A 27,129-nucleotide genomic window follows, 5' to 3' on the forward strand; every position below is an offset into this window, starting at 1 on the left:
CCCTCATGGGGTTCGGCAGTGGAGCTGCAAGACCGGCGGCGGCGGCCGGAACCGTTGGGGGCGGGGTGTGTGGCCTTATGACACACTTCCGGTGATATCAGGGGTGTGTGGCATATGCTAATGAGTTATGCTAATGAGTTCCCCTAGCTCTTTTTCTATGAAACGACCCCTGATGAAGTATATGCTGTAGTCAGAATGAAGGGTTATCTTCCCCTTCCCTTTTACCAGCAGTGATCTCATTTGTTTGTCTTCAGTTTATAACATGCACTGTCTCCTCAACTGAGGACACAGTGAAGTTCACAAGACACAGCATTAGACCTTAAGATAGATAATAAAACCTATAAAATACAAATAAATACAGTAAAATAGATTTCAGTTGAAATTCAGCTGGTCATTCGTTTTTGGAATGCATCTGAACGAAGGGAAACTGTGTTGCCTTTCACATCTGTCCTGTTCCCTTGGCAGCAGGTGCAACGATAAGAGTGGGTTTGTTCTTGAAATTCCGATTGTAGTCTCTTGAATATGTGCCCCAGTCTCTGTCTTCCAGGAGTCTGCCTTATTTCTTTGCATGATGTATATTTCCTGTCCTTGAAACACAAAGGGGGTAGTCCCAAATCTGCACACCGGCTCTCCATGTTCAAGGGAGACATCGCATTGTATTTTCCTCACCTTTGGAATACGAATGTGAGGTTTGATCTGCTGTTTGAACTTAAACATAGGATGGTGCCCCAAAGAATCCCCTGATTCTAATAACTCAGTGTTCAAAGAAGCCCTGCATCACAAAGAAATGAAGTTGCAAACAAGCAAAAATTGTTTAAGTCGCCCATTCACCAAAGGCCTCACTGTGTTCTGCAGCCAGTGAGGGGAAGCTGAGTCAGTGGCTGCCCAGTTGTATCCGCTTGGCTGTTTTATACTAGCTTAAGTTATTGCAAAGCAACACCTGCGCCTGTTTAACACAGCAAAGGCACACAACCTGATTAAAGCGCAGATAAAGGTTTATTAGGATCTAACATATTTGATAGTAAAGAGGAGAGACAGTGGCCTATTCTGCATGGGTGTTTTCCCTTGCTTTCACCGTGCATGGGTTTTCTTTGTTGTTCTGCATTGATTTTCCTCCCTTCAGTGCTCAGTTCACTTCCCGATCTCTGCTTCCTCGGATTTTCTGAGAGTGCTTTTGTGCCAGTTTCCCCCTGGTTTCGCTTCCTAGCCGAAGGTAATTCAAAAGCATACATATTCCCTTGGATTCCCCCCCCACACACTTTTGCCAACCCTCGAAGGTCACTCCCCTGCCCACATTGCAGGTAGGAGCCGCCACCGAAAAAGCCCTGGCCTTGGTTAGGTGTACAAGCTCCATTTCCCCTACATTTTAATTTTTTCCAATTTCTTGACAAGTGGCATGAGTCTAGCGATATGACACTGTCACTAGCCTTGGATCGCTGAATAAAAAAATGAAAACGACCGGGGTGTGTGTGTGTTTAAAAGGAACTGCAGAAGGTTTTGTTCCTTGATGGTATTGACCTGAAAAGGAGATCAGAGAGGAGGCAAACAGCAGCGTCCTCAATGAAAAAAAAAAAAAAAGATTTAAGTGCTGCATACAGATAAAATAAAGGGGACAATCATCAGCACAGAATGAAATTTACATGAGATGTAAAGAGAGAGAGAGACTGGGGCTGCAATCACACACACTAAATAATCCAATTTCAATCCACCTTTAATGCACTTTTGACTTGGCCTTTTGAATTGGATTTTGCCAGTTCACACAGTAAAAATCCAGTGGGAAAGTGGATTGAAAGTGGATTATTTCGTATGTGTGACTGCAGCCTGGGTTGGGTAGCCTAAAGCTTTAAAAACATTTTTCCCTGTAATGTTTTTGTGAACAACGTTTTTTTTTTTTTGCGGGGGGACCATTTTGGCAGTCTCCAGAAGCCTAACATTAAAATGGCAGCTGAGTCACATGGACCTCCTGCAAACAGCCGAACTTAAGAATCACTTGGGATTGATCCATTTGGAATACAGAGTGCAATTCACAGAGGACAGGCTTTTAAAAACTGCCAAGATCACGACCAGTGTCCAGGATCAAGTTAGAGAATTACAAAGAGACAACCGTGCAAATATGGAAGGAAGGGCAGGAAGTCAGTGTTACTATGCCGCTGTGCTAGGGCATCGGTGAAAATACACCCCCCCCCCCCTTTTCCTTCAGTTTAGTGGGACAAGACTAAAAAAAGCTCTCCAGAGCTTCTGCCAGAGGACTCCTCGCCCATACAAATTGCAGCCCTGTGCAAAGCGTGGTGAAGTTGCAGCCCACTTTGCACAGGCTCCCCTTTTCTCCTTCCCCTCCTTTTTGCAGTGGTGATAGAATGTGACAGCCTGTTTCTCTGTCTTTCCTTAGCTTTCTCAATTGCTCTTATGAGGCTTAGTAACCTTGTACTCTCCCAGTTTTCACAGTGGCTGATAATACAGCAGAGAATCCCCTAGTGCTCGGCAATATGGAAAACAGGGCTTCGTATCTGCTTGTCAATTTTTTAAAAAAAGTCTTGTCAGTTCAACATCAGGTTTTCCCCCTGCCTGCATTCCTTTTCACTCAACCAACTAATGCTAAAATGCACACATGAAACCTGAACAATGAGGATTTAAATGGAAGGCGCTTGCGGGACGCTACTGCTCAGCTGCAATAGGGCAACTGCATAATCTATTTTTTAAAACTTTGAATGCCACCCCACACACATCACAAATGACATTCCACCCGATTTAGAAAAGTACATTTTTAAAATTGTAGCTGCATAATAAATACACTGGAGGAAAAAGAATGGTGTGTAAGCAGTGTTCCCTCTAAGCTGAGTTAGTGTGAGCTGGTTCAGTTTTTTAGCCTCTGGCTCACACATTTTTGTCTTAGCGCAGGAAGGAGGGCTCCAGAACAAACTAATTTAGGCAGTAGCCAAATTGCTCGCTCACAGCTTTAATGCCAGCAGCTCACAAAGTAGAATTTTTGCTCAGAAGACTCCACAGCTTAGAGAGAACATTGTGTGTTAGTCGGGCACAGAATCGAAGTCAAGCTTAAAGGCTTACTGCTCTGAAAACCTGCAGAAAGTTGTGTATGTGTAGTGGGCCAAAGATAGGGTCCTAACTACATCGCTAGCTGAGGGAGAGATGGAGCATGAAACTTCTGAGGAGGAGGAGGAAAGTGCCCTATGAGCAGCAAACTGGACAAGGAATGGCACTTAAAGGAGAGAAGGCGCTGACCTCACTATCCGATCTAAGTGTCTTCTTGCTGCCCCCTTCAGGGTCTTCTTCTTTGTACACCAGGCATTGCCTTTTACAACAGCGCTAGTGCTGACGTTAGGGATGCCAGCCTCCAGGTGAGACCTAGGGATCCCCCGGAACTCATCTCCAGAGTACAGAGATCAGTTGCTTTGGAGAATGGACTCTGTGGCCTTGTGCCCCACTGTGGTCCCTGTCCTCCCCAGGCTCTATCCCCAAATCTCCAGGAGTTTCCCAATCCAGATCTGGTAACCCTACCCCATATCCCCTGCTGGAGGCCATGGGAGACTTGGCAACACTAGCTAAAGTGCTTCTTTGAGGGACTGGCCCCGGCCTGGCCCGGCCCGGCCCTGGGATTGCTTCAGGAGCAACAGGGTTCATTTTCCTGAAGTGGTAGGATGCTGCTTCACGGTCACTCCAATGACACTTTTGAATGCTGTACAAAATTCTAATTAGAAGTTATCTGACGGGCTGTAAGTGAGCTTGTCATTTTTCCTTTGGATGATTTCTGCTATACTTAGGACCAAATTATAGTGCCTTTGATCTTGTGTCTCCACATGATAGGTTTGGATTTGAGGATCGGAAAGAGTTAATGTATTGGGACAGACTTTTCCCAGGGAGAGGATGACAGGGCTACGGAAGCAGGGAAAACAGGAGAGTAGAAAAAGGTAGGTTAGGTGGTGAGCAGGACGGAGAGAAGGAGGCAGGAGAAAGGGAGAAGCTATGGAGGGAGGAGAGAAGGAGGCAGGAGAAAGGGAGAAGCTATGGAGGCTTTTAGGGAAGAGAAAGCGGAAATAGAGGGGGAAATGAGATGTCCCCCTACAAGTACTTGTGGGTACCCTGTTTGTGCAGTTATACTTCTAATGCTTTGCTGTCACCTCTGAAGCCATGCAAATGAGTCTCTGAAGCCATGCAAATGAGTCAAATTAAGCCAATTACTAGGAATATATTGTTCTTAGTACTTTCCATGTTCCTGTGGAACTTTTGGGTAGACGCTGCCATTAATAAGTTATACAGGTATAATATATGTATGGATGCTGGGTATAAAATAATGGGGAAGTCATATTTTATTTACTTTGTAAGTGTTAGGAGGAACAGTGATGCCTTTCCCTTGCCTTCAAGGTTTCAACTGCGTTTCAGGATGTATACTTTAGCAAAGTTCATCAGACCATTCATGATGAAATGGGCTGTCCTTAAAGCATTGTGACTGGGAATGGATGCTTAAAAGGTACATTGTAGGAATGGTTTAGCAACTGAAATATAGGGATGTGCATTCTCTGGTTTGGTCTAACATAGAGAACCAATGCCACTATGGCAATGCCAGCTCAACAAATCCAAGCAAGGGGAGTTCCAATCCCAGCAAAGCCAGTGCAGGTACAGGGTGCTCAGCAGTACCAGTGCAATGTACTAGCTGAAAACAATGTAGGACGGTGGTGTTTTCTTTGGGCACTCTGTACATGCACTGGTTCTGCTGGTCACTCTGTATATGTGCTGGCTATGTTGGGCTTGCAACTGCCCCCCCCGGATGGATTTCTTAAGCTGGCATTGCTACAGTGGCACTGGTTCTGCTGAGCACTCTGTAATTGCACTGGTTCTGTGGGGCACTCTGTACATGCATTGGTTCTGCTGGGCTTGCTGTGGGTAAAATGAGTCAGGCTATGGTCACACACACACAACAATCCACTTTCAATCCACTTGCGAATAGGATTTTGCCTGTTCACACAGTAGAATCCAGTTGGAAAGTGCATTGAAAGTGGATTATTTAGGGTGTGATTTCAGACTCAGTCTGGGGAACCTGGTCCAGACTTAGGGCTTTTTCACATTTTCATTTTCCTTGTCTGTGTATTCCTGTTGCTTTGGGGGTTATTTTTCTGTTCCGTCTGTACTTTGTTCCCTCTAGTGGTTGATTCAATATTACGTCACTTTATGTCTGGCATATCTCTCTGAAGATTTAAATAACAGGTTTTTATGTTGGACATAAAGTGATGTAATATTGAATCGACCAGTAGATGAAGTAAAACATGTGTGAAACTGGAAATTCCCCACCCCCTGAAGCAACAGGAATACACAAGCAAGGAAAATGAGAATGCGGGGAAGCCCTTATAGTTGCAAAGTGCATTGAAAAAGGATTGAAAGTACATTATTCAGTAATACATTATTCAGTAATATTGATTCAATATTACATCACTTTATGTCTGGCATATCTCCCTGAAGATTTAAATAACAGGTTTTTATGTTGGACATAAAGTGATGTAATATTGAATCGACCACTAGATGAAGTAAAACGTGTGAAACTGGAAATTCCCCACCCCCTGAAGCAACAGGAATACACAAGCAAGGAAAATGAGAATGCGGGAAAGCCCTTATAGTTGCAAAGTGCATTGAAAAAGGATTGAAAGTACATTATTCAGTGGGTGTGTAAGCATCCTTATAAAACATATTGTATTTGGGCCTTCTGTTGAATGACGCTCAAAGCTATCTAATTTTGAAATGGTGAACCAGTTGAAAAATGTTCTAAAAACAGACTATTCTGACCGTCAATTCCTTGCTGCTATATTTCATTTTCAAAGTATATATTCAAATGGATTGAAAGCAACATTGTTAAATTGGCATGCTGACTTAAATGGTTCTGTTCTCCAGAGTTATTACATTGATGCTTTATACTGTTGTCTGATACTGAAATTCTTTAAAGTCTACAAACTCTGGCTGATCCCCTAGTAAGACTGGAAAGGAGAAGAAATATGGAGATGAGGAAAGGGAAGATAATTGGCTGGGTTTTTTTAAAAAAAATAATCTTTGCCTTTTCTGTGTTTTGCAAAATGCTGCTCCCACGGATGTCTGAATTATTTTCTTATACATTTGTTGGAAAAGATAAGGAATGTTCCTCCATTTAATTTAGTCTGAAAGTGAGAACTGAAAATAGGAAAATAAAAGATTGAGTGACATTATTCCAACCACACACTGTAGTTATGTGAGGTTACTAGTGGACAACGCTCTAAGCCACAGTCACTCTCTCTTTGATCTAGTCAATTAAGATTCAGTTGAGTTCAGAATTTTAAAAAAAACAACAACAGCCCAGCCACTGTGGAATGGGAAGAGCCACTAATCTTTGGAAGATGTTCTAAGACAGGGGTCCCCAACTTTTCTGAGCCTGTGGGCACCTTTTCATTCTGACACAGCGTGGTGGGTGCAGCCACAAAATGGCTGCCATAGGAGGCAGAGTGAGTCACAAAATGGCCACCACAGTTTCCCTTCAATAACACAATGTAGATCTTTGTGCTGCGACAGCAGCTGCTGCCAAAGCAATGTTTTAAAAATTCTGTTGTTGTTGTTCAGTCGCACAGTTGAGCCCGACTCTTCACGACCCCATGGACCATTGCCAGGCCTTCTTGTCTTCCGCCGTCCTCTGAAGTTGGCTCAATTTCATGTTCGTTGCATCTATGACACTGTCTAACCATCTCATCCTTTGCCGTCCCCGTCTTCTTTGACCTTCAGTCTTTCCCAGCATCAGGGTCTTCTCCAGCGAGTGCTCCCTTCTCATTGGGTGGCCAAAGTATTTGAGCTTCAGTTTCATTATCTGGCCTTCCAGGGAACAGTCAGGGTTGATTTCTCTTAGGATTGACTGATTTGATCTTCTTGCAGTCCAAGTGACTCTCAAGAGTCTTCTCCAGCACCATAGTTCAAAAGAATCTATTCTTCGGCGCTCGGCCTTCCTTATAGTCCAACTCTCGCAGCCATACATGACTACTGGGAATACCATTGCTTGGACCATGCGTATTTTTGTTGGCAGGGTGATGTCTCTACTTTTTATCATGCTGTTTAGGTTCACCATCGCTTTCCTCCCAAGGAGCAGACATCTTTTAATTTCATGGCTGCTGTCATGAAATTAAAACTCTGTACAGCCAATCAAATCTCTAGTGGCCAATCAGAACCTTGGTGGGCAAAAGCCCTGGCATGGCCCCACCCACCCTCTTAAAACACTTGATGGGCACCAGGAAAGGTATCAGTGGGCACCATGGGGACCCCTGCTCTAAGTAAAGGGAGGTGCAGTCATCCTTTATTATGAGTTCAATTCAGTAAAGGACAGGGAAAGGGGAAAGAACGAAGGATTGAGCAGCTCCCCATTCAGTTTGCATCATGTGGCAATTACGGAAGTCATCAGTGGATGGTTTGGGTCACTTGCAAACAGGTTGAATCTGTTTGCCAGGTTGTGTTCCATAGCTGCGCATGTATAGGCAGCAGCACAAATTTGATAAATTAATTCTTCCCTGCTGGGTATGCACTTCTGCATGCTACTGTCCATTGTTTAAAGGAAGAATACAATAACAGACAAGGAACTCAATTTTTTTTTTGGGGGGGGACTTGCACCTTACCATTCATCTGATTCTTTTTCGAAGCCCCATTTATGGCAGCCAGTCTGTCCCGATTTTTGCAGTTCATGCAGGCACAAACGAGTCGACTGTAAAAACACCGAAACTGTCCTGACAGGATGGAAATTCTGCCTGGCCTCATGGGAGTTGTCTGGTGATACTCCAGCATTGGTGACTGCCATGGATGAAATGCACAGAGTTACAGGATTATTAGATGCCAGTAACTGTATAGATGCCAATGGCAGCTCATGTAAGTGATGGCTCCTGATATGCAGGTGCAAAGACAGGGAACAACTGGTCATTTAATGACCTAGCCCAAGCCTGACTATGGGGGAAATTGATCTCCCCTCCTGTGCAGGTGCAAAAGCAGCCACAGGGCATAGGAAATGAGCCCTGTCTATCACTGTTACCATGCAGCCACAAAACTCTCTGGCTTGGCACTCAAATTGGCATGGAACAGCGATGAACCAATCCGAGGCTGGACAAACGGGTAAGGCATGGCCAATGAAGAAAGTATGTTCACCTGGCAAACATGTCTGATGCAAAGTTTGCAGTGTGCCTATATAGGACTATAAAGAGCTGTGTCCAGAGATGTGCATAGGGCTGATGGAGGAATTAGTGAGCATATATGGAAACGGGCCTTATAGGCTAGGCTGCCTGCCTCACTCAGGTCTCTCTCCATGGCTGGTATTGAGCACATGAACACATGAAGCTGCCTTCTACTGAATCAGATCCTTAAGAACATAAGAACATAAGAGAAGCCAATGTTGGATCAGGCCAGTGGCCCATCCAGTCCAACACTCTATCACACTGTGGCCAAAAATACCAGGTGCCATCAGGAGGTCCATCAGTGGGGCCAGGACACTAGAAGCCCTCCTGTTGCCCCCCCAAGCACCAAGAATACAGAGCCCCACTTGCCCCAGCCTGAGCGTTCCTATCTATACCTTGTGGCTAAGAGCCACTGATGTACCTCTGCTCCATATGCTTATCCAATCCCCTCTTGAAGCCCATCCATGCTTGTAGCCGCCACCACCTCCAAGATCCGAATCTGCCATTTCCTCCAGGGAAATCGATCAATAATCTTGGGCTCAGCAGTAAATCCTGGAGAATACCAGGTGACACCTTGAGGTTGGTAACCGAAGACGAGAGAAATGAAGCAAGAAAAAATACAAATGTTTGTGAGAAGTAGATACAAACAGGTTTCCCCCCTCAGCTGATTGTAAAAGAAAAGATACCAGAATGACTGTAATAGAGCTGACCTATTTACAATGCAGTCTTAAGCAGAGTTACACCCTTCTAAGCCCATTGACTTCGCTGGACGTACAAGGGTTTAACTTTGCTTAGGATGGCACCGTCAGTCTTCTGGTTTTGTGACAATGGACGGGAGGTTCTGAAATGTATTGAGTCAGCTGAGGCTGGCTACATATAGCATGGGAACATGCCACGATCAAATAATGTACATATGCATTTGAGTCAAACTATGGTCTTTTGGGAGGACAAAATGGGCAGTCAGTTAGAAGAACCAACACAAAATGTAACACAGTTGCCAAGTGTAAAGGCATAACTTGAACAGATTTGCTTTTTCTGCGATCCGGCGGCCCGTGTAATTTATGACCAGGAGTGTGTTTTTTGTAGCAAAATGCTGGCTTTCCTCAAAAACCCATTTGATCCTTTGCACTGCAAATCAAACCGGTTCCCGTGCTTCCTGCTCCTTGCAGAAAAATAATAATTTCAGAGCAAGCTGACATTCCTACTCCTTAGCAAAATCTATTGAGTTGGCACAGCTTACGATTATTCCGCAGTCCTGCTTGTACTGTGAAATTGCCAGGCGAGATATATCAAGATGTTTGTGCGGAGATAGAAGGGAAGGAGGAACACCTGTGAATATTGCTTGTACTGTGAAAAAAAGGGGGAGATGTCAAGCTAGGGGAGGTGTTCCTTGGGCCCCAACTGTAGTTCACCAGTCCCGCCCCCCCAACTTTACATGTGCATACATTGCATCTTTTTGCATGGCTGAATTGTGACATCTTAACTGCTTTTTTTCGCAGCACAGTGGTTTATGACCCCTTTACAATACCATTGTGAATTTAGGCATCAGATTTAACTACAATTAAGTAAAAACGTGCAGAAACTCAACTTTTTCTTGGTCCTACATGTATGCCTAGCTCTTCCCCTGTTCTTTCTCTTTCTGAAAGTCGTAGCTGAACACTAACTCCAGTTATCCATAAGGGTTGCCAGCTCCAAGTTGGGAAATGCCTGGAGATTTTGGGAGTGGAGCCTGGAGAGGGCGGGGTTTGTGGAGGGGGAGGGATGTCAGAGTCCTTCCTCCAATGTTTATTTATTTAACTAAGCTTAACAAGTTGCCATTTTCTCCAGAGGAACTGATCCCTGTCCTCTGGAGATCAATTGTAAAAGTGGGAGGTCTCCAGGCCCCACCTGAAGGTTTTGGCGTTTACCTTATCTGCAGCGGGGGGCTCCCACTCCTTGGTGGGATTTTTCTGCTGCACGGCAGAAGCATGCAGTGTGATGACATCACTGGTAGTGACATCATCACACTAGGGCCATTGTGCGGCAATGCTCTAGTGTTTGGGGCTCTAGAGTTTCCCCCTGAATGCTAGAGTGTCACTGTGCAATGCTCCCAGTGTGATGACGTCACTCCTGGTGATGTCATTGTGTCAGCGGTGTCCCAATTGCTGGCCAGTTGGCCAATGGCAGATTGGCCCCCCCAAATTGGGGGATCCCCTGGCCCCACCGGGAGGATGGCAAACCTAGAAGACTTGCAACCCTATCAATGATGCACTAATTAAAGGAGGACAGTGTAACTGGACTTTGTCTTCTCCTCACTAATGGTGATCCTAAACTAAGTTTTGATCCAGGTGGATTAATTAAACTCTGCCTGTTTCTCCAAATCCACCCGTGGAAGCCATCTCCTCAGCTCAGTGCAAAAGCATCCACAGTGGGACCTTGCACAGACAAAGCTCTGCCACTTGGCTCATGAGCCCTTTTGCAGGTTTGCTGGGTGCTATTAAATAATTGTTAATTAAAAGGTGTGTTACGCTGTTCCTTCAATGGGCTTGGAGTACATTTTAAGGGGCTCCCCCCATTTTATTGACACAATGACCTGTAAATATGGCTGCTAGCCTCCAGCTGGAGGGGCTGGAGTTCTCCAGGAATGACAACAGATTTCCATTCAATAGATATCCGTTTCCCATGGATAAAATGACAGCTTTGGAGGGTGGGTTCTATGGCAATACATCCCTGCTGACTTGCTTCCCTTTCCCTCCCCAGGCCAGGTCTCCAGAAAGTCCCCGAACTGGGATTGGCAACCCTACCTTGAGGAAGATTAGGATGAGAGAGGGCGACTAGCAGAAGATCATCTACAGAACTTGGTAGCTGAGTTGCTAAGATACTCCTCGCAAAAAAACTTTCTACGGTCCTGATCAGATGGGTCTTTACATCCGCCCCAGGCATATGGATGTCTGGTGGATTTAAAGGGAAAGATCAGACAGCGACATCTGGGAAAGGTGCCACTTCCATGATCAGCTCGTTTAGCCCCACCAGGGAGCCGTACTTAAAAGATACCACTGAAAATCCAGTACTTTTGATTGCCGACGGGCCAATGGTGGACTTTCCTCCATCTGATCGTTCCAGCGTGCAATCATCCCATCGGGATGGTCTGCTCCAGACCATCCCGCAGTGGTCTACGCCAGACCATCCCAAACGGCTGCCATTAAAAAAAAAAATTCTTAGCGATATGCACATAAACGGGTAAAGGCACGACAGCTACAGAGCTTTGCTCAAATGTTCCAGACAATTTCATGTTTCTCAATGGCCCGTGAAATTTATGAACTGCATTAATTGAAATGGTACCTAGAGGGAGGTACTACTGGCAGTGCTTTAACCATTCAATTCCACGCATGCATGGAAAAACAAGTACACGTTGAGGTGCAGATGTGCATGCGCAAACAGAATTAAAAAAAACCTCTGACCATGCTGCTCCTTCAGGTGGATGCCGTCTAGACAATCCCCGGCGGAGTATGCACGCGGTAAGGGGAGCTGTCTGGTCACGAAATGCCGGATAAAATGGAACTGGATCAAATTAGAGCCGGGCCAATGGCAGGATTAGCTGCTCACCTGAATGCACCCTATATCTGTCATTTCTCTCCTTCAAATTTTCCCAGTGGTTTCCATCGTGGAGGTCAAAATATGCTCAAACAACTGGTGTTTTGCAGTGTCATCCTAAGCAGTTTCATACTGTTCTCAGCCCATTAACGTCAATATTATTAATTAATTCACTTCATTTACACCCTGCCTTACTCCCCAAAGGGGACCCAAAAGGGCTTACATTGTTCTCTGATCTTCTGTGTTAGTCTTGCAACAACCCTAGTGAGGTCTAACAAAGTTTGAGTCCAGTGGTGCCTTTAAGTCCCACAAAGTTTTATTAAAGGTTTGAGCTTTTGTGTGCATGCGCACTCTTTCAGACACAATGAAATAGAACTTACCAATCCATACATATAAGGCAGAGGTTAAACAGCAAATTAGCATACAACATAATGAAGATGCTTTAACAGATGCAAACAGGAATAACAAGCTAAGGTCTGGATTTAATTCTGGGAAAAACAGTGATGCAAATAAATGTGTCAAAATTGGCGACTGATGTGTAAATGTATCCTTCTTAATTGTGGAGTGATGGCTTTATAAACTTAGCTTGTTATTCCTGTTTGCATCCGTAAAAAAACATCTTCATTATGTTGTATGATAATTTGCTGTTCAACTTCTGCCTTATATGTATGGACTGGTCAGTTCCATTTCATTGTGTCTAAGGAAGTGGGTGTGCACATGAAAACTCATATCTTGAATAAAACTTTGTTGGTCTTAAAGGTGCCCCTGGACTCAAACTTTGCTCTACGGCTTCAGACCAACACGGCTAGCCACGAAGAAGAAGAAGAAGAAGATTGGATTTATACCCTGCCCTTCACTTGGAGTCTCAGAGCGGCTTACAAACTCCTTTCCCTGTGAGGTGGGTGGGGCTGAGAGAACTCTGAAACAAACTGTGCCAGAGCTTGTGACTGACCCAAGGTCACATCAGCAGGTGCAAGTGGAGGAGTGGGGAATCAAACCCGGTTCTCCCAGATTAGAGTCTGCACACTTAACTACTGGCTCTCTACCTAGATCTACCTAGTGAGGTATGTTAGGCTTGGAGGGGTGCACTAGCTGAGGAGGGGGGAATTGGGGGAGGGATTTCCCCTAGAGTCTGTGGTATACCATATGGTTAACCCTCTGAAGCAGCCATTTCCTCCAGGGGAACTGATCTCTGTCATCTGGAGATTCAGTTATAATGCTGGGGGAGCTCAAGGCTCTGCCCAGAGGCTGGAAACCCTAGCCACCAGTCAGCCTAGACAGTGTTAATGAAGACCATTTCCACTGGAGTGAAATTCCCTGCACCGACGTTTTTAAAACTGGATGTTATGTGACATTTTCTGCAGTAGATTTTTCCTCACCAGGCACAAGCCTGAAGTTATCTCCTCCTTCCCTATGTTTTTGGAATCCCCAGTTTTAGCAAGTTTTGAAGATGCAGGATAAGAAGGTGTTATGTATTGAACCGAAGCCATCCCTCAAGGTGTACCTGGAACTGGTTGAGCTTGTTACTCTAGACAAGAGCTCACCAGGATCCTGGAGTGGACCAGTAGATAAGTGGTGTAATCCTTGGGAGTGGATGTGTGTTGGGTGTGGTGTTTGCATGCTTTATAAGCAGGACTCAAGCCTTGCTGCTTGTCCTTGTTGTGTTCCTGAAATCACTAAATAAACTAGAGCTAATCACTGCAATATGTCCAGAACCCAGTATTTAACAGAAGGAGAAAACTTTGGTTTTGTGCCTGGTGAGGAAATATCTACTGCAGAAAATTTCACACAATGCACAGTTTTTAAAATGTCAATGTGGGGAATTTCACTACTGTGGAAATTGTCCTAGAGGGACCAATGTTCTGATTCGATACAAGTTGGCTTTGTACGTGCACTGGGCCTTTGGCCTTCATATTTGACGTTATTATCTCTTTTTTCGTCTTTTTGTTAAAATGTACTCTTTTTAATTCCTTTGTGAGCAGTTCCACAGTTGAAGAAGCAGGATATAAATCTTTTAAAGAAGTAAATACGTCATTTGGATCTCACATGCTATTTTCCACTTGCAAAGAGGTGTGGAAGCCAGCCGAGGCAGATGTAGGTGCGCTCCTGTCAAGCTCATCATTAAACGGTGTTCAAAAATGATTGATTAGTGTAGAGCTTCGCCCATACCTTTCCACCCCTTTTCATCCTCCATCTTTGGGAGCAGTGCCCTGCATCTCTGCATAGAAATAAGTCCATCTGAGTTTTATGGTCTTTGAAGCCTATATGCCGATGTGGGAAGCCAGGAAACCTCCCCGCCCTTTGTCCCCGAAACATACTGAAGCCGATTCGCTCCTGTGCAACCTTTCTTCCCTCTCCCCTCATTCTATAGTAATTGGCTGGGATGAAAGAGGCTTTCCGTTCTCTCTGGAAACTGATTTAAGCTCTTCCTTTTGTTGTCAGGCCAAAGGTGTCCCCTTGTTATAGTGCCAGATTCACAATAATTGGGTCTGAATTGCCATAATGAAGTTGTCCTAGTACTTAACCAGTGTTACCATCACTATTACTGCAGAATTTTGTGTGTGTGTGAGGGTCATGGTCTGACCTTTAGCATTTTTGTGATTTTCTTTGTGTTTTGCCTTTTAATTCAAAATTGTAGATTAAACAAGGCCATTTCCTGTCTCTTATGAAACGTCCAGTACATGGCCCAGTCTGCTGGGGGAAAATTGTGAGCCTCACAACCCAGTGCTTAGATGGCTATCAGAGCAACCTAGGAGGAGACAAAGGTCAAGGATCGCCCTGTGTCCTCGGAAGAGTAACTCCAAGACATGTGCAACCCTGAGTTCGATTGGCACCAGCCACAGCAGCTTCAATTTCCTGGTGGGGCCTGGAGAACACTCTGAATTAAAATTGGTCTCCAGGCAAGAGCGATCAGTTTCCCTGGAGAAAACGGCAGCTTTGGAGCATCATTATACCCTGCTGAGGTCCCCCCCCTCCCCATATCCCATGCTCTCAAGGATCTACCACCCAAATCTCCAGGAATTTCCCAAACTGGAGCTGGCAACCCTACTATGATCCAGCAAGCCACATATTTTATTCTTATGAGAGGTACAGGGCATCTAGTTATCCTATCCTTGCTTTTACAGAGGGGTTTAAAATATTTTTCAGGGATCCCATTGCTTTGTCTGCAACTTTAAGTATGCTACTGAATTGTTAAGATGTGTGGGAAGAAAGGAGGCTGCAGTTTTTTAAAATGTTGAGATAGGGTTGCCATTCCCCAGGTCTGGGCAGGGAGTCCGCTGGTTTTGGGGGGCCTCTGCCCACTGTGACATCGCCATGCAATGTCCCTGACACGGTAGCATCACACAGAAGTGACATCATTGTGTTGGGGATATCGTGTGCTCTGGTTTTTGGGCAAAACTCTATGGTTTGACCCCAATTTTACCATAGTTTTGCCCCCAAACTAGGGTGTAGCCCAGACGTCACTGACGTGATGAGGTCACTTGAGTGACATCAGCATTTCGGGGACGTCCCTGCCCACTCCAAGAACACCTCCCAGGTCGTCCCCCCCACTGGCAAGACGAAGGTACCTGGCAACTCTGTGTTGAGAGAAAGGCATTCTGTGTAGTCCCAGAAGTATTTCTCTTCCAGAACTCAGCCTGTGCTGAAAATAAACTATCAGACTAAGGCCTAGGGAGATCTTTGCACAAACTGAATGACTAGAGAAGACAGATTCCAGAGGGGTAGCCATGCTAGTCTGTTGTGGCAAAACCAAAAAAGAATCTAGCACCACCATAAAAAGTAACATGTATTGCAGTTCCAGCTTTCATGGTTAGAATCTATTTCATCTGATGCATGAAGTGAATTCTCAGTCTGCACGCAGTGCTACACGCATGGGGAAAAAATGTTTGTTAGTCAGGAAGAGAAGCAGTTGTAATTCCGATTAAAACACATGCTATGGAGTTATGATATTACATAGTTATTAGATGTTGATTTAAAAAAAACAACACTCATATGCAACAGAAAACGGTGGGTAAGCCACATTGGAAAAAATGGGACTTATTTCTCCCCAATGATCTAGTCAGTTTGGTACTTTTTGATCTACTAAAGATCTGCACCTTCAGACCTCATCCAGGAGCATGGATTGGGCCGCTCAAGCAATTTCCTTCTGCCCAGTCTGCCCCTGTTCTCTTGCCAGTTTGGTGTAGTGGTTAAGTGTGCGGACTCTAATCTGGGAGAACTGGGTTTGAGTCCCCACTCCTCCACTTGCACCTGCTGGATGACCTTGGGCAAGCCATAGTTCTGGCACAGCTGTCCTTGAAAAAGAGCAGTTTGTGTCCAGTGTTCCCTCTAAGCTGAGTTAGTGTGAGCCAGCTCACAGTTTTTGAGCCTCCAGCTCACACATTTTTGTCTTCGCTCAGGAAGGATGGCTCCAGAGCAAATTAATTGATGCAGCAGCCAAATGGCTTGCTCACAGCTTTAATGCCAGTAGCTCACAAAGTAGAATTTTTGCTCACAAGACTCCACGGCTTAGAGGGAACATTGTTTGTGCCAGAGTTCTCTCAGCCCCACCTACCTCACAGGGTGTCTGCTGTGGGGAGGGGAAGGGAAAGGAGCTTGTAAGCCGCTCTGAGACTCCAAGTGAAGGGCGGGGTCAATGTTCCCTCTAAGCTGTGGAGTCTTGTGAGCAAAAATTCTACTTTGTGAACTACCGGCGTTAAAGTTGAGTACTTTTGAAGTCTTTTTAGCAGTTTAGCCCTGTTCAAGAGAGGGCTCATGTCTCACTTAATTCAATCAGGTTTATTTATTCATTTAATTTTTTTATTTTATCCATCTGTACCCTGCCTTTCTCCTCAATGGGGGCCCAAGGCAGGTTACGTCATTCTCCTCTCCTCTGTTTTGTCCTCACAACTACCCTGTGAGGTAGGTTAGGCTGAGAGTTTGTGACTGGCCCAAGGTCACCCAGTAAGCTTCCATGGCACAAGTGAGGATTTGAATCTAGGTCTCCCTGATACTGAAGACTTTTGAGAGTCCCTTGGACTGCAAGGAGATCAAATCAGTCAATCCTAAAAGAAATCAACCCTGACTGTTCCTTGGAAGGCCAGATAATGAACCTGAAGCACAAACACTTTGGCCATCAAATGAGAAGGGAGCACTCAGTGGAGAAGAACTTGATGCTGGGAAAGATTGAAGGTCAAAGAAGAAGGGGACAGCAAAGGATGAGATGGTTAGAGTGTTGTCGAGGCAACAAACATCTGTGAACTACCGGCGTTAAAGTTGTGAGCAGGTGATTTGGCTGCTGCATAAATGAGTTTGCTCTGGAGCCCTCCTTCCTGAGCTGAGACAGAAACGTGTGAGCCGTTGGCTAAAAAACTGTGAGCTAGCTCACACTAACTCAGCTTAGAGGGAACACTGGGCGGGGTATAAATCCAATCTGTCCTTCTTTTTCCTCTTCTTCTTTCATTTTTTCCTCTTTAAGGAGACTGTAGCAGGAGAGGGTTGGAAGAGAGAGCTGGAACTGGTTGGACTTTAGCATCCGGGGACTAGAATAACTTACTAAAAGTTATTGCAGGAAAATGACACCATCTGGGGACGTGGCTGACCTGTCTCCTCTCCCTGGACGATGGAAACTGATTTTTCGTACACCCCCAATTTATCTTCCCCCCACTAAGCATTCTATGGGTCTGATCTGGGTGTGTGTGTTGTTAGAAGTACTTTTGAAGTATTTTTAGCAGTTTAGCCCTGTTCAAGAGAGGGCTGATGTCTCACTTAATTCAATCAGATTTATTTATTCATTTAATGTTTTTATTTTATTCATCTGTACCCCGCTTTTCTCCTCAATGGGGGCCCAAGGCAGGTTACGTCATTCTCCTCTCCTCTGTTTTGTCCTCACAACTACCCTGTGAGGTAGGTTAGGCTGAGAGTTTGTGACTGGCCCAAGGTCACCCAGTAAGCTTCCATGGCACAAGTGAGGATTTGAATCTAGGTCTCCCTGATACTGAAGACTTTTGAGAGTCCCTTGGACTGCAAGGAGATCAAATCAGTCAATCCTAAAAGAAATCAACCCTGACTGTTCCTTGGAAGGCCAGATACTGAAGCTGAAGCTCAAATACTTTGGCCATCAAATGAGAAGGGAGCACTCAGTGGAGAAGACCCTGATGCTGGGAAAGACTGAAGGTAAAAGAAGAAGGGGAAGGCAAAGGATGATGGTTAGACAGTGTTACTGATGCAACGAACATGAAATTGAGCAACCTCCAGAGGATGGCGGAAGACAGGAAAACCTGGCGTGATGTGGTCCATGGGGTTGCACAGAGTCGGACTCGACTGTGCGACTGAACAACAACAATACTAGTCCAGCATTCTTAACCACTGTACCCCACTGCCTCTCTCATAGGGTTGCCTGATCCCTTCTCTGGATTGGCGGGGGGCGGAATTTTGGGGGCAATCTGGGATGTTGCCCATGTGATGATACCACCCGGAAGTGACGTCATTGCATCGGCAACGTTGTGTGGCAGTGCTCTGATTTATGGGCAAACTCTGTGGTTTTAAGCCAAATTTACCATAGAGTTTTGCCCTCAAACCAGAGTGTTGTGTGTGACGTTCCTAACATGATGACATCACAGTTCTGAGTGATGTCATCATGTTGGGAACATTGTACCTGGGGGTGGGTGTTTGGGGGTGGGATTTTCCCCACCAGCCAGCTGGCCATCAGTAGGCAGAAGCCCCCCAAAGCAGGGAGACCCCTGCTGGGGCCTGGGGACAGGCAAACCTATCTCCCCAGGAAACAGTTATTCTATTTGTAGTAACAGAAAGACAAATAATATGTTTTGTTATGATATTTGTTTTGGATCAGGGTCATGGGGGGGCAGATGGAATCTCCCCCCCGGAGGCCCATAATGGCTCTCGAGGTTTGCCCTCTGTTAACGAGGAAAGATTGTTCGGCTTCCTTACAGCAAAACCATTAAAGAATCGTTCTCTTCTGTCTCTTGACAGACGGTAGGTGTGCATATTCTTCCAGATTGTGTGCAGTTTATCTGTCCCCATTGTTCCTGTGTGACTCTAACCTGGGTAGAAGGTTCCATGTGGCAGAAGATGTGCAAACGATATTTTTGTTCTCCGGCATTTTAAAGGCCAAGGCAACAGTTGGTCCTGTCAGTTTCTGAATCGTATGCACAAAAGACTGTCAGCACAATTACGGTACTTTTATAAATGCTTCCAGAGATGTTGGGAGGCAGAAATGTTGGATTGTGGGCCAGTGAAGACGAGTGGCAACAGAGCAGAGAATGCCAGTAAACATTAACTCAATTTGGTGGGGTTTTTTTTTACTAGTTAGAATTGAAATCATCTTGTAAAATCTCTGAGGAGATTATGCATGTAAAGGGGGAAGCTGCAATTTCATCTACATTTCCCAATTGTTTTATTTATTTATTTATTTATTGTTAATCTCCCAAATTAGAAAAGGAGGGCCCTAAAACCTGGAAGTTTAATAAACAACATAAATTAGGTCAAAAATCAATATTGCCAGCTCCTCATAATGCTGTAAATGTATATTAAAAATCTGAATTCTTAGATGGTTGCAGGTTTGACTCCCAAGGGACAGGGAGGGCTAGTGGATCTTACGTCCAAAACATTTCCTACGCACCTTTTTCAGTCACAGTATACTAAGATTTTTATGAAATCAGTTACGTTTACCTCAATACTGTAAAGCAGGGGTTCCCAACCAAATATTTTAGAAAGTGGGAGGGGTCAAGTGGGGCTTTTGCCTGGCAAGGTGTCTTATGGGGACTGGAGTTTTGATTGGCTGTGCAGATTGTTAACAGTGTTGGTTTGGCAGTACTTTCCACCATAGCACGAGGATCAGCACCAGAGGTCATTTCGGGGGGGATCGCGGGGGATCGCAGTTCCCCCGGGTGAGGTATGGGGGGCGGGGCACATGACGAAGCCCTGCCCCCTGCTTCTGGCTGCCCCGCTTCCGGCCCTCATTCAGCCAGGAGGAGGCAGGAGAAGAGGGAGGGTAAGTTGCTTCCTCCCTGCCTCTCCCCACCCCTGCCTGCCTGGGGCCAGGGAGGGCCTTGGCGGGGCTTCCTTGCACTCCCGCCGGCCTTGCAGGTCCACCGCAGGGCCCCTCATGGGGCTCGGCAGTGGAGCTGCAAGGCCGCTGCCGGCGGCCAGGACCATTGGGGGCGGGGTGTGTGGCCTTATGACACACTTCCGGTGATGTCAGGGGGTGTGGCCTTATGACACACATCCGGTGATGTCAGGGGGTGTGGCATATGCTAATGAGTTATGCTAATGAGTTCCCCTAGCTCTTTTTCTACGAAACGACCCCTGATCAGCACTATGTGCTGAAGGTAATCTGTGGCAGCCATTTTGTGGTAGCCATTTTGTGGCTGCGCCTGCCGCACTGTCTCACAATTCCAAAGGTATCCACAGCCTAAAAAATGGTTGGAGAACCCTGCTATAAAGTATTTTAATGGATTCGAGATGGCTGGGCTACACATTACATTTCTTGGGACAAACAATGGCTTCCTGGGGGCATTTCAGGTCAGGAAGACGGTGGTGGTAGGTCTGAGCACCCTTTCCCTGCCTGCTGCAGTTCTGATCTGGACTGGGCCTGCCCATGCCCAGAAAGCATGGACCTTTAGAACACATCTCTCCTGAATTGGGGATGCCTTTGGAGAAAACTCAATGTGTATTTATGCTCATACATAATTCCAAAATTGGTAGCATAGATATATAGAGCTGGAAGAATAAAAATTATTTCAGATTGATTTCTTTGATTACTTTTAACTGGCGATGGAAAAGTATTTTATAGATGGGAATTAATAAACATGCAATATTTTTAATTAGCATGCCTGTAAAATATGGGAAGACCGAGTATGTGGATATGCATGTGAATGAGGGCTTTGTGTGTTCCTCCATTAGAGTTCTCCAGTGGAGGAAATGGGTGTTTGTCTGGTAACTCAGCTTCTCACAGTTGTTTCTCAGGAAATGGGTACTGCTGTTCTGTACTGTTTATCCAGCTAACTGATAAGACCTGCCACATCTAATACCATATCAACCTACTGCAAAACACAAATGTCATTTTGCAGTACAGTTTGTCATTGTGAGACCTCACTGAGTGTGTGGTGCACAAGTGACATCTTAGCATGTAGCATTTAAATCAACCCCAAATTGTGAAGGAGTGTCTTGCATGTGTCTGATGGAGATGTGATCTGTCAAATTTTACCGTCCTTTAACCTTTTTCTTTTTAAAAAAAGGAGAAACATGAGACGGCTCATTTCCTTAAAGGATTCAGTTGTTATGCCTGCATAACACCAGCTTTGAAGCCGCTACACTGGGGTTCACCAATGTGGTACCCATGTTCCCTTGGTGCCCACTGAACTTTTCAGAGAGTGGGTGGCACCACCACAAGGCCGGGCTTATTATTGACTGACCTCATTCAAATGAAAGGGTTTTCCACTGGTGCCGCACTGTCTCACAATTCCAAAGGTATCCACAGCCTAAAAAATGGTTGGAGAACCCTGCTATAAAGTATTTTAATGGATTCGAGATGGCTGGGCTACACATTACATTTCTTGGGACAAACAATGGCTTCCTGGGGGCATTTCAGGTCAGGAAGACGGTGGTGGTAGGTCTGAGCACCCTTTCCCTGCCTGCTGCAGTTCTGATCTGGACTGGGCCTGCCCATGCCCAGAAAGCATGGAACTTTAGAACACATCTCTCCTGAATTGGGGATGCCTTTGGAGAAAACTCAATGTGTATTTATGCTCATACATAATTCCAAAATTGGTAGCATAGATATATAGAGCTGGAAGAATAAAAATTATTTCAGATTGATTTCTTTGATTACTTTTAACTGGCGATGGAAAAGTATTTTATAGATGGGAATTAATAAACATGCAATATTTTTAATTAGCATGCCTGTAAAATATGGGAAGACCGAGTATGTGGATATGCATGTGAATGAGGGCTTTGTGTGTTCCTCCATTAGAGTTCTCCAGTGGAGGAAATGGGTGTTTGTCTGCCAACTCAGCTTCTCACAGTTGTTTCTCAGGAAATGGGTACTGCTGTTCTGTACTGTTTATCCAGCTAACTGATAAGACCTGCCACATCTAATACCATATCAACGTACTGCAAAACACAAATGTCATTTTGCAGTACAGTTTGTCATTGTGAGACCTCACTGAGTGTGTGGTGCACAAGTGACATCTTAGCATGTAGCATTTAAATCAACCCCAAATTGTGAAGGAGTGTCTTGCATGTGTCTGATGGAGATGTGATCTGTCAAATTTTACCGTCCTTTAACCTTTTTCTTTTTAAAAAAAGGAGAAACATGAGACGGCTCATTTCCTTAAAGGATTCAGTTGTTATGCCTGCATAACACCAGCTTTGAAGCCGCTACACTGGGGTTCACCAATGTGGTACCCATGTTCCCTTGGTGCCCACTGAACTTTTCAGAGAGTGGGTGGCACCACCACAAGGCCGGGCTTATTATTGACTGACCTCATTCAAATGAAAGGGTTTTCCACTGGAGGATCAGGAGAACTGGTAAGAACATGGGCTTTCTTTAGTCAGTATGTGGTGCCATTCCCCTTTCAGGCTCTCCTTCTTTCCCAGAGGTGTGAGAAAGGTGGTATTCCATTTGGCTCCACCTTCTGTGGCAGCCATGTTGGGTCTGCCTCCACCTCTTGTGGCAGCTATTTTGGGGTGACTCTCTCTCAGAATCTCAGAAGTGCCTGTAGGTGCACAAGGATCGAAGACCCTTGAGTTGCACTGTCTTCCAATTTGCTTCTGAGTTCAAAACAAGCTGGTAATTTTGACCTTCAAAGCCTTTTATGACCTGGGACATATGTATCAAAAACTATGTGGCCAAGTTCAAACTGACAGTTTGGCCCGATATAGGTGTTGTAAAATAGTCAAAAATTGTTTAATACTCAGACTATTTGATGGATCTTGCTCTATTGGAAAGAAGAGAGTTCTTTGCCTTTAAAAAACCTTTATTACTAAGGGTAAAGGGTTCACGGGATTGCTACAAATTAACATGATACTAAGAGCTACATTTCTGCTCCATGGCCAGAAGATGGTAAAAAACAACAAACAAAGAAACCTCCAGGATCCCTGGCCAGACATGCACACAACTTAAAACACACAGGATCAACTAGCACAGCCTGATTTTCTGAACCATTCAACTTCCATCAAATGCTTACTGGTACAGTCTCAAAAGAGTCCTCGAAAGTTACTTAACAACATGCCTGATCCATTCATCATCCAAAGCTAACCAGACACCTTGAATGCTGATGAAAATATGGGTAAGAAGGAGAATATACAGAGAAAGAAGAACTCTTCTAGGGCTGTCAGGGCTGCTGAACTGGTGGGATATTTCCCACCAGCAGCTCCCCCCCCTCTTGGTGGACCCGTGGGGGGCAATTGCCAGTGATGTGGTGACATCATTTCTAGAGCAACCCCTCCAATATGCTTTCTTTGAGTATTCACTGACTCTTTTGGTTTCCAGAAGGCTGGCACACTCTTTCCAGTACCCAACCCCCTTCCCTTGGAATACCATTACTCATCTTGAGCTTTTAACTGACTCTTAAGGTCTCCAAAGGCAGTTTCTAACCACACCAGACCAGGGATCTCTTCACTCTTAAGAGATAACTCCCTGTTTGATTGGGCAGGGCAATTTTCTTCTAACTAGAAGATCTATCCCCTTTCCTTGGCCCAAATTAGAGTCTCTGTCTAACTACCCACTCATCCTTGCCAACTTTCCCCAGTTCTCCTGTAAGTGTTAAACTGATCTCAGTCAGGGCTGAATTCCAAATGAATTCTCCTCCTCAGCATTCAGCTCTAAAGTCTCTCTCTGCTCAGCTGGGCCTAATCAATCAGATTGCTTGGAGCAGCCTGTCACTCAAGGCTCTCTGTTTCTGTGAAGAATTAACCCTTCGCAGTCCTTCAGCTGTTTGTACAGCACTTCTGAGCTTTATAAAAGTGCAGTCCCTCACAACATCACTTCCAGGTTGTACTAGAAGTGACATCACTGGGTTGCTGGGGACATTATGCTGTTGCCAGAGATCCCCATACACACCACTAGTTCTCCTGCTGGTGCCATTCTCGGGCTGGCAAACCTAAATTCTCCTTAGGATTGCATTATGTCCTTTTGTTGTCTTCCTATTTTTCTAAAACCTCATGATCATGTTTTTACTTTTGCCTCAGGCCCTCTCCTCTGTGCTTGGATTGATCCCATACTGTTTCTTCAGTGGTTATTCTGTTGTCAAACTTAATATTTGTCTAAGCATCGATGGGTCAAATCTAATTATGACTTATTTAATCGCTTGCAATAAAACAAGGGGAAACTGGAAGCTGCATATCATGATTTAATTAGAGGCATATTCAGAGAAGCCTGAGCTGCTTAAGAAATAAAGTATCTGCTCAGAAGACGGAAGCTAGCCTTATCATTACGAATGATGAAATACACTATTGTTCCTTAAAGAGATCATCACGAAAAATTTGCATGGCATTTTTAAAAAAGGATTGCTACGTTCGCTATGAAATATTGATTCTCTAACAAATGCACAAGATACGAACAGCTTCATATTAGCCCTGAATGTCTTTTTAAGCATCTCTTCACATCAAACTCCAGATGTGTAAAACATGAAAGACCCCGAACAAAAAATAATAATGGGATTCTGGGAGCTGACAAGGAGATCAAAGAGCTGCAGTATGGAGGCAAATTATGATTATTGATGCTAATTGTATATTATTATTCATGTTAAACTTAAGACCCTTTGTAAAAAAAACACACAGAGATCAGAGATACTTACATGAGGATCCCAAAGGATCTGGCACAGTTCAGATCTGCACCTCTGTGGCTGGTTTCGGAGGGTAGCCATGTTGAGCTACAGTAAAACATCTAGATTTGAGTCCAGTAGCACCTTAGAGGCCAACAAAGACTTTTGGGGTGTGAGCTTTTGAGAATCAGAGCTCCCTTTGTTGTACTGGACTCCAACCTAGCTGTACAGCTCTGTGGCGTCACCAGTGTTTTAGGACTGGATTTCCCCAGACCAATGTCTGTAGATTAAGCAGGTGCTAGAAACAGCATTGAGGTCTAAAGTGTTGCTCCTGCAAGAAAGGTAATGATGATCAAGATAGAAATGGAGGTCATGCCATGAACAACTGATTCCCCCCCCCACTCGACCTGCCTCCCAGTCTCCTGCTGGTCACCAGGCTGTGCCTGACAATCCTACTTCTGATGATGGATCAAGGATACCCTTGGGTAAGGTACTGCTCACGAATAGCCCCAGTGGATGTGATTAATTACGAGCGCCCATCCTCCAAGAATGAATACAGAGAGCAGGGAGCATGATTCCATCTCCTGATTTCACTCATCAAGACAGCAGCATGTAAACTGAATGTTAGGCACGAAGAAAAGAATCTCAAGGGACCTGACCTGGATAGCCCAGGCAAGCCTGATCGCATCAGATCTCGGAAGCGCTAAGCAGGGTCGACCCGGCAAGTACTTGGAAGAGAAACCTCCTTGAAATTCCACAGGCGGGGGCAGGCCTTATTCAGCCACCTCTATGAATATCCTCCATGTCCCCAGTAGGGATCAGTCATTAGATGTCACCATGACTTTCACGTGCACACATAGTCAGTCGCCAGAGGTCGCGATGGCTTCCAGGTGCACACATACTCACATGCACATATGAAGAAAACCTCAAGGCAGTTTACATACGGCTATCTCCACAGTTATCAAATTGAATGGCATTATTTGGGTTTATCAATGTTCTGTATTGGTTAGGCCTCTACAAGCATTTCCCATTACAAGGGAAATGGAACCACTTCGACTTCCACAAGAGAACCTGTGATTCTTGCAGATTCTCCACACCCCCGCCCAATCAGTGGCCTTCATCCAGCAATTCATCCTGTTACTGATGAGTCCCCAGACTTCAAGAACAGCTTTTTAGGCAGTGCAGGGTGGTTGCAGGAGACAAGGGGACAGGGCAAGATGTGCTCTCTGAGTAATGCTTCACTGATGTTTTCTTGGATCCAACCCATTGTCGATTATTTATGGTCACCACTTGGGTATGCTGAAGAATGCACACTGCAGCCATTCTTCATGCCTAAAATACTCTAAGAATGGTGGAATCTCCATCACTTTTTCAAGGCTGAGGCTGCTGTTGAAATTTGTTTGATGGTTATGCTTGATGTATTCTTAATAGCAAATTGGCTAGTTGCTTGTAAAAGAAGGGATATGATGAAAGTGTTGTACATGTTTTGAAAATACAGCACGAAGGCTACTTAAAAAACCCTGCATCTAACCAGTTAGAAAAATTTCCTACATGGATGCCTTTTCACCTCCAGATGTGGCATGGCAACTTGGTATGCAAAGGGGGGAAAAAGGAAATGTAAAATCCCATGTTTTAATCCACTGTTCTTCTTCAAAGCTCCTCCACAAATCAGGGCTTTCTGAATTATTATTGACTGCCTTTGCCTTGCTTTTGCTGAAGACATCAGAAAAAAAAAGCCCCGACCATAATGATAACATAATCCAAGATTCTTTCAAAGTGCATAAAAAGCTTTAAGGCAATGAGAAGAAATGGTAATGAGCAACAAGCAGATGTTGCTGCTTTGGAGCAATTATGGAACAGTAATTACAGAATAGAAATAGAAGCTTGCAAGAGCAAGAATTTGATCAGCAAGTCTTCAGGAAGGCAGCAAGGAGCTTAGAGACCCCCCCCCAATACTCTGCTTACAAAGGCCATAGAAGAAAGAGTGAAGAGGAAAGGACCAACCTTTGTGACTAGAATGGCCCCTTCCAAGGGAGGATATCAGTAGGGTTGATAACCTCCAGGTGGTGGCTGGAGATCTTCTGAGATGACAACTGATCTCCAGGTGACAGAGTTCAGTTCCCCTGGAGAAGATGGCCACTTTGGAAGGTGGACTCTATGGCATTGTGCCCCATTAAAGCACCTCCCCTCCCCAAACCCCACTCTCTCCAGGATCCAACTCCCCCCCCAAGTCTCCAGGTATTTCCCAACCAGAGCTGGAACCCTAAAATATCAGTGTAGTTTATCACTATTATGTCTTGTAGCCATGCAGCCACCTTAGATGGCACAGTAGAGACTCTGTCACATGACTGCCTTGGTGAACTGTGAAAAGTCTGTGCCGGGGCAATGGACAGAGTTGTGTTCCCAAGAGAAGTGCCCTTTGCTGGACTATGGGAAGTACACAGTGGCCAAGGGGAGTCTTGAGCCTAAGTAGTATGCCAGGCCAGATGAGGACCCAGGGCCTCCCCCCCCCCCGAGACTATGTGTGTTAACTTCACCTGGAACAACACACATTCCTCTCCCTCCTGAGCCAGCCAAAACCAAAAGGATGTGCCCAGCCACAGAGAATAGCA

This window comes from Gekko japonicus, unplaced genomic scaffold (genome assembly GCF_001447785.1).
Source record: "Gekko japonicus isolate JY-2015 unplaced genomic scaffold, Gekko_japonicus_V1.1 scaffold683, whole genome shotgun sequence".
Classification (NCBI taxonomy): Eukaryota; Metazoa; Chordata; class Lepidosauria; order Squamata; family Gekkonidae; genus Gekko; species Gekko japonicus.